This window comes from Pan troglodytes, chromosome 6 (assembly GCF_028858775.2).
Source record: "Pan troglodytes isolate AG18354 chromosome 6, NHGRI_mPanTro3-v2.0_pri, whole genome shotgun sequence".
NCBI classification, from domain to species: Eukaryota; Metazoa; Chordata; class Mammalia; order Primates; family Hominidae; genus Pan; species Pan troglodytes.
Window position 1 is genome coordinate 162812905 of NC_072404.2, and position 19157 is coordinate 162832061.

The 19157-nt window shown below is 38.3% G+C and overlaps 1 protein-coding gene and 1 long non-coding RNA gene across 2 annotated transcripts in view; both read left to right on the top strand.

Moving 5' to 3' along the window:
- CNTNAP2 (contactin associated protein 2) overlaps positions 1-19157 on the top strand; it is a 2300337-nt gene that overhangs the window by 1539247 nt on the left and 741933 nt on the right. The gene's annotated exons all lie outside the window — the stretch shown is intronic.
- LOC107976177 (uncharacterized) lies at positions 15562-17076 on the top strand. Its single transcript, XR_001719964.3, has 2 exons — positions 15562-15646; positions 16376-17076. It is a non-coding gene; the product is annotated as an uncharacterized LOC107976177 (long non-coding RNA).

Here is a 19157-nt window from a genome sequence, read left to right on the forward strand (position 1 = left end):
TAATAAGGGGCTGTCCTTTGAAGGTTTGAAGCCAAGCATTCACTTTTCCTCTTCAGCTGTGAGTGTCCTAGATGGCATCCTCTTCCAACAGAAAGATGTTTCATCTAGATTGAAAATCTGTTGTTTAGTATAGCCACCTTCATCAATTACCTTAGCTAGAACTTCTAGGTAACTTGCTGTAGCTTCTATAACAGCATTTGCTGTTTCTCTTTGCACTCTCACATTACGAAGAAGGCTTCTTTCCTAAATCTCATGAACCAACCTCTGGTAGCTTCAAATTTTTCTTCTGCAGACTTCTCACCTTTCTGAGCCTTCATATAATTGAAGAGAGTTAGGGCCTTGCTCTGGATTAGGCTATGGCTTAAGGGAATGTTGTGGTTGGTTCTATGCAGACCACTAAAACTTTCTCCATATCAGCAATAAAGCTGTTTCACTTTTCTGTCTTTCATCTGTTCACTGGAGTAGCACTTTCAATTGCCTTTGAGAACCTTTTCTTTGCATTCACAACTTTGCTAGCTGTGTGGTGCAAGAGGGTTAGCTTCCAGCCTATCTTGGCTTTCCACATGTCTTCCTCACTAAGCTTAATGATGTCTAGCTTTTGATTTAAATTGAGCGATGTGTGACTTTCTTTCACTCGAATACTTAGAGGCCATCTTATGGTTATGAACAGGCCTAATTTCAATATTATTTTGTCTCAAGGAATAAGAAGGCCTGAGGAAAAGGCAAAAGATGAGGGGTCAGCTGGTCAGTAGAGCAGTCAGAACTCACATAATTATCAATTAAGTTTGTCATCTTCTATGGGCACAGTTAATGGCACTCCAAAACAATGACAATAGTAACGTCAAAGATCACTGATCACAGATCACCGTAACAGATGTAATAATAATGAAAAATTTTAAATTTTGAAAGAATTACCAGAGTGTGACAGAGAGACACAAAGTGAGAGCATGCCATTGAAAAAACAAACAAACAACAACAAAAAAAACCCGATGCCAATAGATTTACTCGAAGCAGGGCTGCCGCAAGCCTTCAATTTATAATAAAGCATATGATCTGTGAAGCACAATGAAATGAGAATGCCTGTGTATATCTGAAGTCACCCAACGGAGGATGTATCAGTGCCTATGTCTCTGTGTGGGAACATAACATGATGTGTCTGTGTGTGTGGTTTAAATATATAAATAACACACACACACTCACAAACACACACTGTGGTTTCAAAAAGAAACTACTCAAGCACAATTCTTCTACTCAAAATGTCCCTGAAGTGAGACATTTAGCTCTGATGAACTTCTATACTGTGTGGGGCAGACTTCTTGAAAATAACAATACACAGAGCTTATTTGAAATGCAAACAAATCAGATTACTTATATGCAATAGGTGTTTGCTATTAAATTTGAAAATAACATATGTGGGGAGAATAATCAGGCTGTAGGTAACTAAAAGTTGACTGTCAATCACTAAATTAACTACAAGTGAATCCAAGATTAAAAGTGACAGAGGCAGAAAAAAATAAAAATGAAGTGTAATGTCATACAGCTGAAACCAGAGTAATTTACCAAGAGCAGATACAAATTCAATGGGACGGGTTGGCTTCGGTGAAATATGGGAGATAAAGATCTAAGGTACCATAGACTAAATGTAAATTTAAAAAAATGATCTGAGGTGAGAATGTTGTGGAAATATGTAACCAATATTTTTAAGAACTGTTTTTTTCCATCAATTCAACATTGCTGTTATCCTGTTTCTAGTTTCACCTTAATATAGAAACAAAGCAATTCCGGTAAGATATATAAAATATGTGCAGGCATGATTCAGAGGAATAGAAAAAAGAATGAATAATTTGAGGAGGAAAAATATAATTGGGGTTATATATGTAGGATAAAGGTATATAAAACAAGCCCTTAAAAATAATGTTAACTGCCTTGAAAATGTTATTTTTAATGAGAAAGTAGATTAATGAAGACATTGGCCTTCACTTGTATTAGAAAGGATTTAGCAGAGATTTTATCTGAAGCAACTTCTTAGCATAGTGTAGATGAAATATTTGCCTGTGTATCGGATTTAGAAGTTTCACTGAAAGGAAAAGAAACTTGACTTGCTGCCTCAAATTGTAGTAGCTGAAATTATATGAGGTGAAGTTTCCAACGCTGTCTCTTAAGATAGCCGACATTACCTTAATGAATTTTCCACAAACCCAAGTCAGATTCTTTTGGCAAAACTTGACTTATCCACAGACTCTAGTTCAATCACAAGCATAATCACAGTCTGCGAGATTGAAATCCATAATCAAAATGCCATTAAATTAACTTAAAACAAGAAGACTAACTGCTAAAGGGAGAGGAGGGTCTGGCCACCACACTGTGTGGGTAAGGTATATGGAGAGCCAAATTGTAAACTAGGATGCCAGTGTATTAATTTGTAATGAAAAAGTGTATTGCTGAGAGGATTGGACACTTCTGTTCTCTACCCCGCCAAATCTCCCCCTGCAGGGCTACCAGATGGGAAGCCAAATTAAAATCAGATGCTTGCTTCTTGGGCTTGGAATTGGAACAAGAGGAGTAAATGGTAGGATTGCAAGTTCAGGGTAACAGGTCGTCTTTGGACTGTGGAGCCCTTTCTCCTAGGCTGCCGATGGCTATGCACAAACTTGATCTTGTTTACTGTCCTTTCCCCTCCAGCTTCCCACTGACCCTTTGTTTTTTCTGTAGTTCTGTTAATGTATTCAGTCAGGCTACAGTGGGGTCTTGCTGGACTGGGAGTTATTTAGTTCTCTTTGTGGTAATTTTGTTCCCATCTTTCCATTGAGTGTTGATATTTTAGTTTAACTCACAAGGCACAATCTTATTTTTGAAACTCTTCAGGGAGGCCCCCCTCAACCCAGCACTGACAAGGTAGGACAACAGAGATGATTGCTTAAATGTTTTCCAATCCTACATCTCTGTGGCAAAAAGTTTTTTAACACTATATTATGGCACACAGATAACTGAATTTCCTTTCCAAAGAGTAGAAAGACAAAGGAAAGGAAAATCTGGATGGACTCAGAAGATGTGGCCTCTATATAACTAAATCCTCAATCTTTTCTCAGTTCTAAGAAGGGGAAAAATGATGATGACTGAGATGTTGAAATTCAATGTCAGGAAACTTGAATTTTTGCTCCCCATGGAGATCAAATGGAATATGCAGATGGAGTACTTTATTTCTTGGTAGCTTTTATAGATATTTTGATCATTTTCTTCATATTAGAGCTTTCAATTTGAAATTGACTGTGAAGATATAGAAACACTTGCTCAGCAAAAACGTCTTATGACATATTAAACCATTTTCTCCCTGGAAACTGTTGTGATAATAAATACTACCAAGATAGAGGAAACCACTGGGGTGGATAAACCTTATTATCTATCTGTGCATTATTGTTAAAAATACTAAAATCAAGCCGTGTATGTTGCATGGAGTTCTACTGGAAAGCTATCATGTAATAATACAAAGGAAGATAAGAGAGAAGAAATACAAATGGGAGTGACTAGAGAGTAATACAATTAATTTATAGCCACATATATTAAATTTGTTTAATATTGACAGTAGATTTACCCCTGGGAAGGAGAAGAAGAAAACAGAATAGATTTTATTTTAAAGAACTCCTGAAACCTTACAGGATGTTGCCTAATGAGGTGATGTAACGTAAAACATCACTCGATGCTGTATTTGCATACTGCCTTTTTCCCCTAAGAGATTGTTTTGAAAGAATAACAAAGAAACTGAAATGAGGTGGAAAACAAAATAACAAAGCATAAATATTTTCTCAGTGTTTGCAAATATTCATAATAATTTCCTATCCTCTGATTCATTAGTTCTCTCAAAAGCCCACCTGGATGTCCTCAGAATGCAAACTGATACTTAATGATTACATTGGGATTTAGATTCTTTATAGCTATGCCACTCGTGTGAAAAATATGCATATCTATTTAAGAGCTGTGCAAAGCAGTGGTGATGTGAGTTATGCCATTTTGCTCAACACAAGACAAACTCCTAAAAACAGCTTTAATGTAGACACAAACTGTTTTGATAAATAAAGCTAACTCTTAACAAGATTGTTCAGAGAAGACTGACTTTTTCAATGTATTCCTTTGTACCCTTTTCCTTTCAATGTAGAACCTTCTCTTCCTGCTGCCTCCTACAACCTTTTCTTCCTACAGTTTTCTGAGCAACTCCACTTATCCATAGAGAAAAAGATTTTGGCACTCTGATTTTCAGATTACTCTTAGCCCAAGGTCTACATATCTTTCCCTTCTTCCTCACCCTTCCCAATTTCACAGGAGACCCAGTGCTCCCTTGTCTTGCTTTAAATTCTTCCCTATAATAGGCCAGAAAGACTCTGACACCAGATGCATTGGATTTGTTTTCTAACTAAATTTTAGTATAAAAACATTTAAGTCTAGTGACATCACCTCGTGCGTATGGTTTTGCATTTAGTACCCTTCATATTCCATTTTGAAATTGGCCATTCACTCATTCATTCTCTGAACTGGTGCATATTGATCATCTTCTCTCTTTAAGGCACTAAGCTAACTTCTATGAGAGGTGAAAAAATAAGACCTGGTCCCTTAAGGCCAGTTAAAGACAAGGCCTATTAAAGATTTAATCTTCTACTAAAGACATTTTAAACAGCCTTTGCTTAAAGAGAAGTAAGATGGTAGGAGACTGGTTAGCCTCTGAAATCACATTATGCCTAATATTGGCCCTAAAAATATATTTTGTTGAGGTCTTTGTTAAGGGAGATATGGGGATATGGGGCAAATGAAATCACAGCATACTCTTCCTCTGTCAGAATTCTCATGCCCCTCTATTGCACACCCACCAACCCAACAAACACACACATTAAGATATAATTACTTATACCCAGACTTCTGTTTGCAAGGGGCTGCTGTCCTGCCTATGGCTATTGAAAACCTATTTCTCCATGATGTACCTATCTTTCCTGGGCCCTTTACCTATAATATGCACTTCCCTCCTCTTCCAGCCATGTAGTAGATATAATCCTCCAGTTAACCCAGCCCCTAACTTCAGTGTTTTATTTTGTCTCAAAAATCCAAATATTTCCATCGAATATTTGGTGTACTTTTTAGAGAATGCCATGTCATTTTTTTTTTGTAATTCTTCTTTTCTAAAATTCTTGAATTTTAATTTTAAGCGGTGCATTTTTATTTCTGAAAATCAAATTTGGCTAATGAAGTGTTTAGCCCAATCCAGTGAAGCTCAGCTCCCTCTTTGAGCCACAGTCTGTGCTGTCTAAAGAACCTTCACTGAACTCATGGGTAGTACAATTTAGTAGTGGTATTTCAGTAGTACCTGTTGTATGCCTCGACAAGGCTTTGGAGAAAATTCCTCTGTTCTGATTTCCAAATTCAGCTCTTTTCTCTGCTAATTGCTGCTGCTTCTTCTTCTTCTTCTTCTTCTTCTTCTTCTTCTTCTTCTTTTTTTTAGACGGAGTCTTCCTCTGTCACTCAGGCTGGAGTGCAGTGGCGTGACCTCGGCTCACTACGACCTCTGCCTGCCAGGTTCAAGTGAGTCTCCTGCCACAGCCTCCTAAGTAGCTGGGATTACTTAGGCGTGTGTGCCACTACGCCTGGCTAATTTTTGTATTTTTAGTAGAGACGGGGTTTCACCATGTTGGTCAGGCTGTTCTTGAACTCCTGACCTCGTGATCTGCCCACCTCGGCCTCCCAAAGTGCTGGGATTATAGGCGTGAGCCATGGCGCCTGGCCCATTGCTTCTTGATATAAGTACTAGCTATTCTACAGCCTGCACCATGACATAGCCCTACCTAGTAGAAACTTTGAGTTAGATTGCAGTCATCAAAGCCATTTGCCCTTCCTTTGTCTCTAATAAAATTACCAAGGACCTCTCCTTAAGTAGTCTATCATCCTAAACTCTCAGGAGATACCTCTGAGTCTTGGTTTTCTTTAAGGTTTGCAAGAAAGGCCAATCACTCCTTTCTTAGAACATTTAATACCACTTTTTAACTTATTTCCTATAATACCAAGATGGCACACATATTAATCAAAAACACAAACCCTCCAGATCTGACATAATGTAGATGCAACATTACACACTTTGCCCAGTAAGTACCCTCTCCACCTCAAGGATCCTTTGCCCTTTACAAACCATGTTCCAGGTTCTCCATCTCTATCACAGCCTGAAGGGCAATGTCCCAATGTATTCAGGAATCATTTAGACTATGATGGGATGGCACAGTCCCTACATCTGCTACCAAATCAAGGAGCTGATTAACAATGCATCGCAGCTCTTGGCAAGAGTTAGGAAATAAAATTTCCTAGAGTAGGAAATAAAATTAAGGTGTAGGGGTTAGGCAGGAAATTCAGATAAAACTACTTGGGAAATGTAGCTAAGCAAGATATAATTATCTAACTTATAATTAGACTAGAACATCAGGCCTCCCATCCCTAAAGGCTTCTTTTTGCAAAGAGACAAGTGATACCATCAAGTAGCAGATGGTATTCTTGTATGGGTGCGAGTGAGTGATGAACACTTCTTACCTTAAGAATTTGGTTGTAGGAATTATTCCTATTGGTGATAACTTGCTAGCTTAATAGTTCATTATTTCTATGTCTTCCATTCCTTTGGGCTAGTACACTTATTAAATTAGAAAGGTGGGGTGGTCTGGAAAATTTCAGTAACATCTCTACAGGCTAGCTATTGGCCTCTGCCATTTGATCATCTCAAACTGTCTAGCAAATTAATACAACCAACGAAAGCCAACAGACTACCTTGATTTGAATATAACTCCAATTTTTTTATTGTATTTCTTAAAAGTTCTATGACATATTTTAGTTTGCAGAAAAGAGAAAGTTACTTAGTTTTAGAGCGTGATTTTTTTTGTCTCACTGAATGTTTCTGGTTTGTTTGTTTGTTTGTTTTTGAGACGGAGTCTTGCTCTGTCGCCCAGGCTGGAGTGCAGTGGTGCGTTCTCGGCTCACTGCAACCTCCACTTCCCGGGTTCAAGTGATTCTCCTGCCTCAGCCTCCTAAGTAGCTGGGATTACAGGTGCCCACAACCACGCCCGGCTAATTTTTGTAATTTTCGTAGGGATGGGGTTTCACCATTTTGGCCAGGCTGGTCTCGAACCCTTGACCTCGTGATCCACCCGCCTTGGCCTCCCAACGTGCTGGGATTACTGGCGTGAGCCACCGTGCCCAGCTGAATGTTTCTGTTTTAAAGGTCCTTGCATGTGGCTCTGTATGTAACCCTGTCCTTGCAAAGTTGTTAGAAAAAGATAAATGAACTCCCATTGGTTTAAGGAATTGACTGTGAAGAGCGTGATGTAATCTAAAAATCAGAACACCAAAACTTGTTTCCTCTTTGGATAAGTAGAATTGGTCAAAGAACAGAGTTTATGACTTCTCTTCACATAAGAGATGACATTATCTATGATGAAAGACCTAGTTCTTGATTTTCTTCAGATTCCATATGGACATCTTACTTGCAAAAAGCAACGTGGCCAAACAATTTCTGCCTGTAGCAAATTGTTTTCAGTTATGTTTCCTCACGAAGTAGTATCCTGAAATTACCAGTTTGCATACTGTTTGCAATTATTACTACAAATGCAGTTTAGCTTTTGTGTAAATGAATGAATTTTTATTGTATATATTTAAGGTATAGAACATGATGTTTTCATATATACATACATAGTGAAATAATTACTGTAGTCAAGCAAATTAATATACCCACCACCTAATATTTAGCTTTTAAAGCCCTTTAATTTCTAAATGTGGAATTGTTCATTTATTTACTTATTTATCCATTCTATAACTCATTAATTCTTTGTGCCAACATTTGCTGGATATGTACTTTGTGTAAGTCACTTTGTTAAGCTCTCTGGAAAATAAAAACAAAGTTCAATTTTCTGTGTAGTAAAACGTGTTTAACCACAAGACATTAATAGAGTACTAAATTAATAGAAATTTTTCATGTCAACTAGTGCATTATTTTGTTATGGCTTCCATCACTAAGTACCATAGACTAGATGGCTTAAACAGCAGATACTGGTTTTCTCTCAGTTCTCCCAGTGTGACTATCAGGATTCTAATCCTGTTTTTGTATTTGTATTAAAAAGTGATAGAACGTATAGTCAAGACAGATGGATTAAATTGTTCATCTCGCCCCTAAGAATTAAGAGTTTTTGTTGGTGGTGGTTTGTTTGTTTCATCTCTGGCTAACAGGAAGAGTGAAGAAGAGAACGCTGTTTCCTCGTAGCCCCAAATAACATTTCACCTACTTCTAAAGCTGCTGTGAGGTATGCAAGCTCTTACATAAAGGGAAAAATCTGTCTCAAAAATCTGCCTCAAGATTGTGGAGTCTTGCTCTCCTTGCATTCTTTTGGTTTTTCTGCCACAATTTTGAGACTTATCCTAGGAATTCAGTTCAGCCTTTTTTTCGCCTTCAAAATAAGCACATTTGGCTGCTTATTTTGCAGCAGCCAAAACGAAGCATTCGGAGATGTTATTGTTGTTGTTCTTCTCTATCGGTCCAGTACAGTTCCTTTTCTTCTTTTATTCCTAGGAAATCTCTTTGAATCTACTCTGTAAATAGAAATGGCTTCCCACCACACAGTGAAAACCAAAATCCTTATCTTGACTTTACAGGGTCTTTCATGGTCTGGCCCTGCCTGTATCTGGCCTCCTCTCTCACTCTTCCTCTTGCTACGTGGCTAGAAGCAAGAAAACAGGGAATCTAATCTAGTTTTATCTGGCTCTAAACCCACTGCTCTTAATCAGTACACTGCAATGCCCTTGTAAGTTATTTACCTCTCTCCCATACAGTACGTGCCAGGTGGCCCATAGTTCTAGCTCCTATCTCCAACCTGAAACCAATTATTTTCACAAAGTCACATTGATTAAAGTATAATATTTACAGAGGTATGTGTAAGAGTTGTAGATGCAAAGTTTGATTGCTTTTCACAAAGTAGATGCCACTGCATAACCAAAATCCAGACCAAATTTTTACCTGTGCCCCAGTGAACCCCTTATAACCCTTTCTGAAACCTACCCCACCAAGTAGCCACTATTCTGACTTCTGAAACTATAGGTGTATTTTCCTGTTTATGAAGTTTAACTCTTAATTTAAGAGTATTAGATATACTGTTTTGTGTCTAGCCTGTTTTGCTTAATATTAAATTTGACAGATTCATCTATGCAGAAGATAGTATAGTTCATTCTCATTACTGTGTAGGTGAGTGTATTACAAATTGTCTCCTATTTTACCGTAGATGGATATTTGGGTTGCTTCTAGTTTGGAAGAAATTCAAATACTGCCACTAGAAACATTCTTGAATATGTCTTGTGGTGAATATATATTCTTTTCCTTCCTCTTATTTTTAAACTTCTATTTTAAGTTTAGGGATACAAGGGCAGAGGTTTGCTACATAGGTAACTTGTGCCATGGTTTTGTTGTACAGATTATTTTATCACCCAGGTATTTCATCACCCTAGTACCCAATAGTTATTTTTCCTGATCCTCTCCCTCCTCCCATCCTCCAGCCTCTGAAAGGCCCCAGTGTGTGTTGTTTCCCTCTGTGTGTCCATGTGTTCACATCATTTAGCTCCCACTTATAAGTGAGAACATGCAGTATTTGGTTTTCTGTTCCCGTGTTAGTTTGCTAAGAATAATGGCCTCCAGCTCCATTCATGTTCCTACAGAGGACATGACCTCATTCTTTTGTATGGCTGCATAGTATTCCATGGTGTATATGTACCACATTTTCCTTAGTCAGTCTATTATTGATGGGCATTTAGGTTGATTCCATGTCTTTGTGTATTCTAACAGTTTACATCACTATCAGCAGAGGATGAGAATATTAGAGTTCTCATTACTCTGTATGCTTGTCAACACTTAATAGTGTATCTATATCATTTGAGCCATTCTCATGAGTATGTCATAACACTACCCCTTTTTATAGACCTTATTTTTCCTTAAAGTAACTAATTTATTTTAGCTGTAGGACAAAAGCAGAAAACTCAGACAAAAGAGAAATATTACCTTTAGCAAAACAATCAGAAATGAGATATCAAAAATCACCCGAAATGTACTACCTAAAGAAGACTAATAACATTTCCAGCATTAGTCGGTTAGACCTTTCCTTTGTTTGTGCTTTCAAGTACAGTCATGTGCTGCATAACAACATTTCGGTCAACTACAAGGCACACGTGTGACGGTGGTCTCAGGAGACTACAATGGAACTGAAAAATTCTTAACACCTAGTGATGTCCCAGCTGTCGTAGCTGTAGCCCACCACATTACTCATGTGTTTGTGGTGATGCTGGTGTAAACAAACCCACTGTGCTTCCAGTCATATAAAAGCATATCACATACAATTACAAGCAGTATATAATGCTTTATAATGAAAATCAACTATGTTACTGGTTTATGTATTTACTATACCATACTTTAATTGTTATTTTAAGGTGTATTCTTTGTACTTCTTTTTAGGTTTGCTGTAAAACCGTATTCAGTGTTATGCCAGCAGCAGCCTCATACATCCCATGTTTACTGTGTCTCTTGACTGTATCATGTTCTTTTGTGCTTAATTTAATTACACATTGTTTTATTCATCACGGTCCTTAATCATCAAAATTCATCGCTAATGTGTCAGAAAGAGGCCCTGTCCTGTGATTGACCTGAAAGCTAAATTAAAAGTGATTAAGAACTACAAAGATGGAAAATCAGTAATGGTTATTGCTCACCAGTCAGGTCTGTCCCATTCCACCATAGCCATGATCTCGAAGAATGAGAACAAAATGATGGAAGCTGAAAAGATCTTCTTCATTGAAGGCAACGAGACTAACAACAGTTCAGGAAGAGCCTATATCAGATATGGAGAAACTTCTAATGACCTGGAATGAAGACCAGTCACAGAAGTGAATTCCTCCCAGCACCATGATGATCACAGCCAAGCAAGAAGTTTGTTCACAATGTTGAAAGAAAAGGCTGGACCCAACTACAATGTTGAATTTACTGCTAGCTCTGGGTGGTTTAAATGATTCAAGAACTGTTTTTCATTACGTTATGTGAAAGTAAGTGGTGAGTCTGCAAGTGCTGATGTGAAGACAGCTGAAGAATTTCTGAAAACTCTAGTTTTCAGTTGATTAGTGATAAGTTGATTGTGAGGGGGAAGTACTTGTCAGAGCAAATCTTCAGTATGAAGGAAACTTCTGTATTCTGGAAACCAATGCCTTAAAGCACTATTATCCCTAAGGGGGCCAAGTCAATGCTGGATGTCAGGTTTTTAAGGACAGAATAACCGTCTCACTTTGGAGAAATGTTGCAGGCTACAAATAGAAACTTTTAATGATATGGCACAGTGACGACCCCAGGGTCTTCAAGCATATCACTAAACACACACTGCTGGTAAACTAGAGGAGCCATAAGAAGTCATGGATGACCCAGCTCCTTTCCAAGACGCCCTTCTGAATTACTATGCCAGCAAAATGAGAAGTGCTATTGGAGAATAACATACCTTTCAGGATTTGCTTATTGTTGGTGATGGTCCCACACATGCTCCTTTTACTGGTGATCTCCATCCCAATATCAAAGTAATGTTTTGCCCTCCAAACACCACCTCTTTGATTCAACCATTGCATCAAGGCATTAAAGCAGTTTTTAAGGCCTATTACCTGAGAAGGACTTTTACCCAGGCTGCTGCAAAAAAAAAAAAAAAAAAAAAAAAAAAGACACCAGTGCAATTCTGGAAGGATTACAACATCTCTGACTGCACCAAGAATCTTGCTTGGGCTTGGGGTGGTGTCACTAAGGAGTGTATAAATGGCAGCTGGAAGAAGAAACTCAAGAGGTTCATCAATGACTTCAAAAGATTTGCTCAGGATGAGCAGGTTGGAAAAATCAACAAGGTGGTGGCTGAACTGGCAGACAACTTGAACGTGGGTGTGGATGAGGATGACATCGAGGAGCTCCTGGAGGTTCTTGAGAAATTGACTAATGAGGAGTTGTTGGAATAGAACGTATAGCTGAAGAAGAGGCAACAGAAAAGGAAACTGCAGGAGAAGAAGAGGAAAACCCCCCAAGGAAATTCACAGTGAAAGGTTTAGAAGTTTTTACAGACCTCAACAAACTCCTTAAAAAGTTTAAAAACATGGACCCCAAAACTGAATGGTTCGTTCATAGAGGAATGTTCATAGTGCATTGTCTACTGATAAGAAAATCTATGATTAAGGAAAGAAAGAAACCCAGCAGAACTTCATAAACATATTTCTGAAAAGAGTGACACATCTTTAAAAAGAGCCTTAAGCAGGTCCTTCAGGAGCCATTCCAGAAGCGGGCATTGTTATCACAGTAGACGGCAGCTCCATGGGTGTCAGTGCCCCTGAGAACGTCCCAGTGGGACAAGGTGTAGAGGTGGAAGACAGCAGTAGTGACCCTAACCCTTTATAGGCCTAGGCTACTGTGTGTGTTTGGGTCTTAGTTTTTAACAAAAAAGTTTAAAAAGTAAAAATAAAAAATTAAAGATTGAAAAAATATTTTAAAATCTTAAGGTAAGGATATAAAGAAAGAAAATATTTTTGTACGGCTGTTTGTGTTTAAGCTAAGTGTGATAAAAGAGTAAAAAATAATTAAAATTTATAAAGTAAAAATTTATAATAAGCTAAGGTTAATTATCAAAGAAAGAGAAAAGTTTTCTATATATTTAGTGTGGCCTAAGTGTCCAGTGCTTCTGGCATCTGCAGTAGTGTACGGTGATGTCCTAGGTGTTCACATCCTGTCACCACTCACTGACTCACTCAGAGCACCTTCCAGTCCTGCAAGCTCCATTTTTGTTAAGTGCCCTATATAGGTGTGCTTTTTAAAATCTTTTATATTAATTTTTACTGTATTTTCTCTATGTTTAGATATACAAACACTTACCATTGTGTTACAGTTGCCTAAGGTATCCAGTACAGCAACACACTGTACAGGTTTATAACCTAGGAGCAATAGGCTATACCATATAGCCTAGCTGTGTAGCAGGATATACCATCTGGGTTTAAGTACATTCTATGATGTCCATACAAAGATGAAATTACCTAATGGTGCATTTCTCAGAACATACCCCCATTGTTAAGGGACATATGACTAGACATAAAATAAGATTTTACACAAAATCTTGTTACTTCGTATAACAAAATGCAACATAAAACTTTCAAAACAAACAAATACACTTATGCCCCATAAATGTTAATGTGAAAATCATATTTCATCAAAAATCTATATTACTATGTTAAAATTAACAGCCTTGTAACATATCTTTGCATAGGTCCCTAATTAATTTTCTTAAAATAAGTCCCAAAGTGGAATTCTTGTGTCAAAAACTATGTATTTTGTTACAGCTTTCGAAGACTACTGTTAGACAATATTGTACCCTGACCAACTATATGCTACCAGCATCCTACATTTTTACCCAAGCTGGATGTGGGAATTCTTATTTAGGTCATTGTGACACTAGTTTATTGGTAGTCGTTACTGGTAGTGAAACAATGACTCCAATTCACTTCCCAGCCAGCCATCCTGGAGGGGCTCTGGGTGCCCGGGCAAGCCCCAGCCTCCCATCTGCATGCTCAATTCCACTCTTCTTTTGTTTCCCATTGGCACCACCATTGTCCGCCTCCTGGACTCATCTCTTGGTCTTCTCCATCCTTCCAGCTATTCCAGCTATCACATCATGACCATATCAGGCTTGGACTCCCCCATAATATTTATTCGCTACCATAAACTAAACTATGTTTTCCATCCTAAGCACAAACATTTCACTAACACCCGTCATCTGTTTGTGAGGCAGCAGCAGGAGCAGGTAACCCATGGTTCTGCTTTCTCTGTGCTCTTCTAGAAATAGGGGAGCTTAGATTCTCCCTGGATCCCATCTTCTAGAGATGGCATTACTGGTCTCATATTCTATTTTCTTTCATGTATTGAAACTTTTGTTATTAATAGCTTCTGACTAAAGTGAAAATGTCAATGTGTAAAATATGTGGCGTAATGTGTTCCACAGTATACAGCGAAAAGCTCTGAAACAGTCTCCTGTAATTCTGGATTTTCTGTTTTCTTTTTGTTTTTTAAATTTCCAGGTTCTTGAGTCCATGTGGTCTAAGTCCTGCATTAATCCTGAACACATGGCAGCAGGGATAAAGGGAAGACCTGAGGTCCGTGTTCCAATTCGCCAGGGGTGTGAATGCCCTGGACGTTCTCCTTCTGATAGGGACAGGAGGCAGAGAAATTCTAGGCAGAAAAGGGTGGATCCCCAACAAAACCCCACCCTCAAGCCTGGGAACACAGTCCAAAGTGAGAACTTACATCTCTGTTTCTGGCTCAAATATTTCCTTTTCCAAAACCGTCTGTGGCCCTGCCCCATCCTGTGCCTATAAAAACCTCATACTCGACCAGCAGAGAGAGGTGGAGCAGCTGGACATCAGAGACTGTGGCTGGATGTTGGAGAGAAGTGGTTTGACTTCAGAGGGAGAGCTTGACAGCATAACTTTGGAGAAGAATCTGGCCAGAGATGGCCAGACGTCAGGGGAAGATTACCTTCCCATTCCATTCACTTTTCAGCTCCCCTTCCAACTGAAAGCCACTTCCATTGTCAATAAAATCCCCAACAGTTGCCATCCTTCAGGTTGTTCATATGACCTCATTTCTCCTGAATTCCAGGCAAGAGCCTGGGTACCACTAGTGTGGATAAAAAAGGCTGTCACACTTGACCTTTGCCCTTGCTGGAGGGCAGCCACCTCATGTGAGTAGGCAGAGGGACGACTAAGCTGTTAACACTCAAGCCGTCCACGGATGGCAGAGCTAAAAGAGCACTGTAACACTCCCTCTGGAGCTTCAGGGGTCATGGGCATCATGCCAGACTCTGCCACGGGGCCTGCATGAAGTTTGCTCCTGCTGGTGCCCAAAAGCACTGGCTCTCGGCTCCTGCCTCCACTTACCCGTGTGCTCCTTCCCATGAGTGGTGGAGCACAGCGGATCCGAGTGAGTGGAGCTGGCTCCTGCCTGCGCTGAAGCAGCCAGTTGGTTCCAGTGTTTGCGCACTCCAGTTCTCACCTCGTTCATTTCATGCTCTTTCCTGCAAGGGGTTGACGGCTGTGAGCTGGGCAAATGAGGCACCCGGTTGCAAGTTCCATGAAAGGCTCGGGGAAATATCCTGCTTCACTTCCATGTGGAGCTAGTGCTTTGTAAAGTGCACTGACAATAACAAAGTGTAGAGGAGGACCGGACACAGGCTGAACTGAGCTTCTTGAAAAGGCTGCAGCTCTCAGAACAACGCTGAGAAAACTGGTCCTTCAGCTATAGACACAGACTCAAGAACTCCATTTTTCAAATTATATCTCATGAAAAGCTGGTGTCCAGTGACGTTTATCTGAGAAAAAGAATTTTTTTTTTTGGCCAAAATAACTAGATAGATTTTTGTTAGACTTTATAATGAGAATTTTGAATTTCCTGAAAGTGGGATGGAATACAGAATGTTCCCCAAATTGTTTCCATGGAACGCTAATAGCACATAGAACATGCGTATTTGCTGTGACATGATAAAGCTCAAGGCCAGAGATGTCTTGTGGGGCTCCCAAGTACTCCAACCTCAAGGTGCATGCCCTCCACTCACTAATTGGCTCCTCTGGCTGTGATGGAGTTCCGAAAGGGAAGGAGGCTAATTCAAATGGGGTGGCCCCAAAATAAGAGGAAGAGTGTGCATTTAAACCAGGATATGGGCTATACCTGCTTACAGTACCCTTTATGCAATCTCCAGTTCATTAACTCTAGTAGATATTGTGAAGATACTATCAAAAAGAGGTTATGTTCCCCCAAATTAGGGAAGCCCTAAGGGATTCCATATCTCCTTTTTGTAGAGAGTTTGTTAGAAAATCAGATACTGGTCTGAGAAAAATGCTGATTCGGATGGTCAAGAGACTAAAAAAAAGTACTTTAAAACATCAGAATGAAATCACTGAAGGCAATCCTTAGCTTTATGATGTGCTGTACTCCTGGACAAGATGGTGTAAGTTGAGATGATATGTCAAATCTGATTTTTCTATAGGAAAAAATTGTACTTTAGGGAGGTATAGTTCTAGCCATGTTCCTAATACCCAAAAGTTAATCAGAATTACCACAAATGATCTACTCATTCAAATATAAGTAGCCCACAAATACCATGTTAAACTTTCTAAATTTGAATTGTTTAAAAAAGCAAAGTTATAGAAAATGACATTTATGACCCATTATCAGAAGCTTTAGATCCGATATTAGAATATTAGAGGCTTTTGTGCTAAACTCTTTTCTTTCTTATAAATTCTAGCCTTTATTTATCTATTTTAGGAGGGCATGTGGCAAAGCATGGCAGGGAATACTTTCAAAAGTGGAATCCAGGAAGAAAATTCCTTGGGAAACTTTGGACTGGATTCTCAACAAACCCTTCAGAGAGACTTAAAGCTGGTAAAAGACCTTTTGCAAAAGTGATCCCGGGGAGCCTCCACTTTGTTTCTCTGGATATTTCTCTGTTGAAATATAGGTGTCAAGCATGTCCCATTTTAGATGCTCTTCAGACTTCAAAACATTACCTTCCTGCTTTCAGGGAGCCATTTCATCAGCTTTTGTACTGTGTATTCACTGCGGACCCTGCTGTTATGCAAGGTACCACCATGGCTAAAAATTCACAAGACCATTCTTATTTGCACTGATTTTTTTTTTTTTTTTTTTTTGATCTGTCACAATGTTGCTGCTTCCGTTTCAAAAACGTCTCAAAGCTTTGATTTGATTGCAGCTGGATTCAAGGATACCCAAAGCCAAGTTTGATCCTGAATTCCCCAAATCAAAAGTATTTCATTTCAGATGTATGTTCTATACCTGGCCATAATAATGAACAGCAACCATTACTAGAGCATGCTTTTGATTTTTTTTTATTAACAGTCATTTTTATGATTTGGAAACATAATTAGAAGATTCCTATTCCAGACTACAAATCAATGGATTTGATTCTACTACACATTTGCCAATAAAGAGCAATGGTATCAAATGAAGCATTTGACCTGTCTTTAAATTTCTTTCATTCTGTAAATTCTACATGAGGTATGATATATGGAGCCAACTGACTCCTCTGCCACACTGCTGCAGTTCAGTTGTTGGTATTGTCTGGAAGGAAAAAACAAAGTTGTGGAAGTGTGTGAGTTAGTTGGAGGTAATTACCATGTAACTGATTATCATTCATGTTCTGAGCGCTGTGCTATTACATACATTATTTTATTTCATCCTTGCAACATCCTTATTCCTATTTTTCAGCTAAGTAAAAAATGAGGCTCAGAATAGTGAAGTAATTATCCATGGAGAGGGAAGATCAGCAGCATCGATTAAGTTGGAATAAATCTAAAGCTCATCCTCTTTCACTATAGCATGCTGCTTTCTAGCTATATAAGAAAAAAACCTCATTATTCTATTACCCCATTGAGAAAGTACTGTTCTCTCTTGTTCAGCTGTCTGCTTTACTTAGCTCCAATGAAATCTAAATTAAATGCTCTGCTGCTGATGATGTTGGTAACACTCTGGTGGTACTAACCATAGCTCTGGGGAGTGAATGGGAAGAATGGCCAAGACTGGAGATGGGGACATTAGATTTTGAGACACAGACCAACTGAAATGAGACTGTGTTTTCTGTCAATGATAGGAGTTTAAATGAATCATTGAAAAATCAGAGAAAGTTTTCTGAAATACAGGAAGCAAATGCTACCTATACTTCTTTATGTCTTTCAAATTAAAAAATAATTTTCAATACATGTTAAATGGTACAAAAATCAGTGGGGCTTTTTAAAAAATTCAAGCTTTATAAGAAAAAATAATAAAACATGTGCCAAATATGTCTGAATACTATTAAATGTAAATGATGTATCATTAAATGCACTGGCTGTTTGGGAGAGGTGTAATAAACAAGAGACACATTGTAGCTATGACAGTGACGATTTACTTTTTTTAATTCTGGAGGAAATTTCAAACTGTGTAATATATAAGCAGAAAGGAAATGAATAATGCATCTAACTAGCATGCGATACTAAGCCTCACTCCCGTTGTGGACAGACAATATACAAGAAAAGATTTTGGTGGAAAGATGTAGGTGCTATTTAAGGGGAGGATATTCTTTATTGAAAACATATCCAGCAACATCTGAATGCCAAATAAAAGACTTTACAGTTTCATCTCTCCTTAGAGAGCATATTTTTTAGTTGTTGTTTTGTTTGGGAGAAAATTGCAGTTTAAGATTTACAAACCACTTCATTTGCAAACTGCTATTACTATAGTTTCTGCCTCTGAAAATGTTTAAAGCTGCAGGCAATGAAAAGACATAGTATTAGAGCTTTTCCTTATAAAGAAAGCTCTCATTCTATTGTAAAAAATGAGCGTATAAAAATACAATATTATTTATAGAGTTATTTATATAAGTAGCATTTCGATGTGCCTTGCTGAGGCTTGGAGATATTAGAAAGCAGAATATCTGAGAAAATATATTTCACTTCGTTGTTTAAATGCAATAGAGATCAAGAGATTATCTTCATCATGATAATATTCAAAGAAATTTACACTGGTAGTTGGAGCTTGTCCATAAAATTTATTCCTTATTACAATATAGACTATAGGTTGTTACATTTTTTTCCTCAAGGGAGGTAAGGTTAGATTTTTCGCTATTTAGGTTGAGACTCTTTAGTTGATAACTGAAAGTTTTCTTTTAGCATTCAATTTGTTCTTGAATTATTTTTTATTTCAGCATATCTTTCTAAAAATTATGCATGATCAGCTCTTTTTTTTTTCCATTTTCCTATCAGCTGTTTATCTTAGATCTTCATTCATGGATGTGTTAGTTTCCCAGGATTGCCAAAACAAATCACCACAAACTTTGTGTCTTAAAACAACAGAAATTTATTCTCTCAGCAGTTCTAGAAGCCAGAAGTTTGATATCAAGGTATTCATAAGGCCAAACCTCCTTCAAAGGCTCCAGGGAAAAATCCTTCCCTGCCTCTTCCATATTCTGGTGGCTCCAGGCATTTATTGGCTTTTGGTGGTATCACTCCAATCTCTGCCTCCATCTTCACAAGGCCTTCCATTCAGTGTCTCA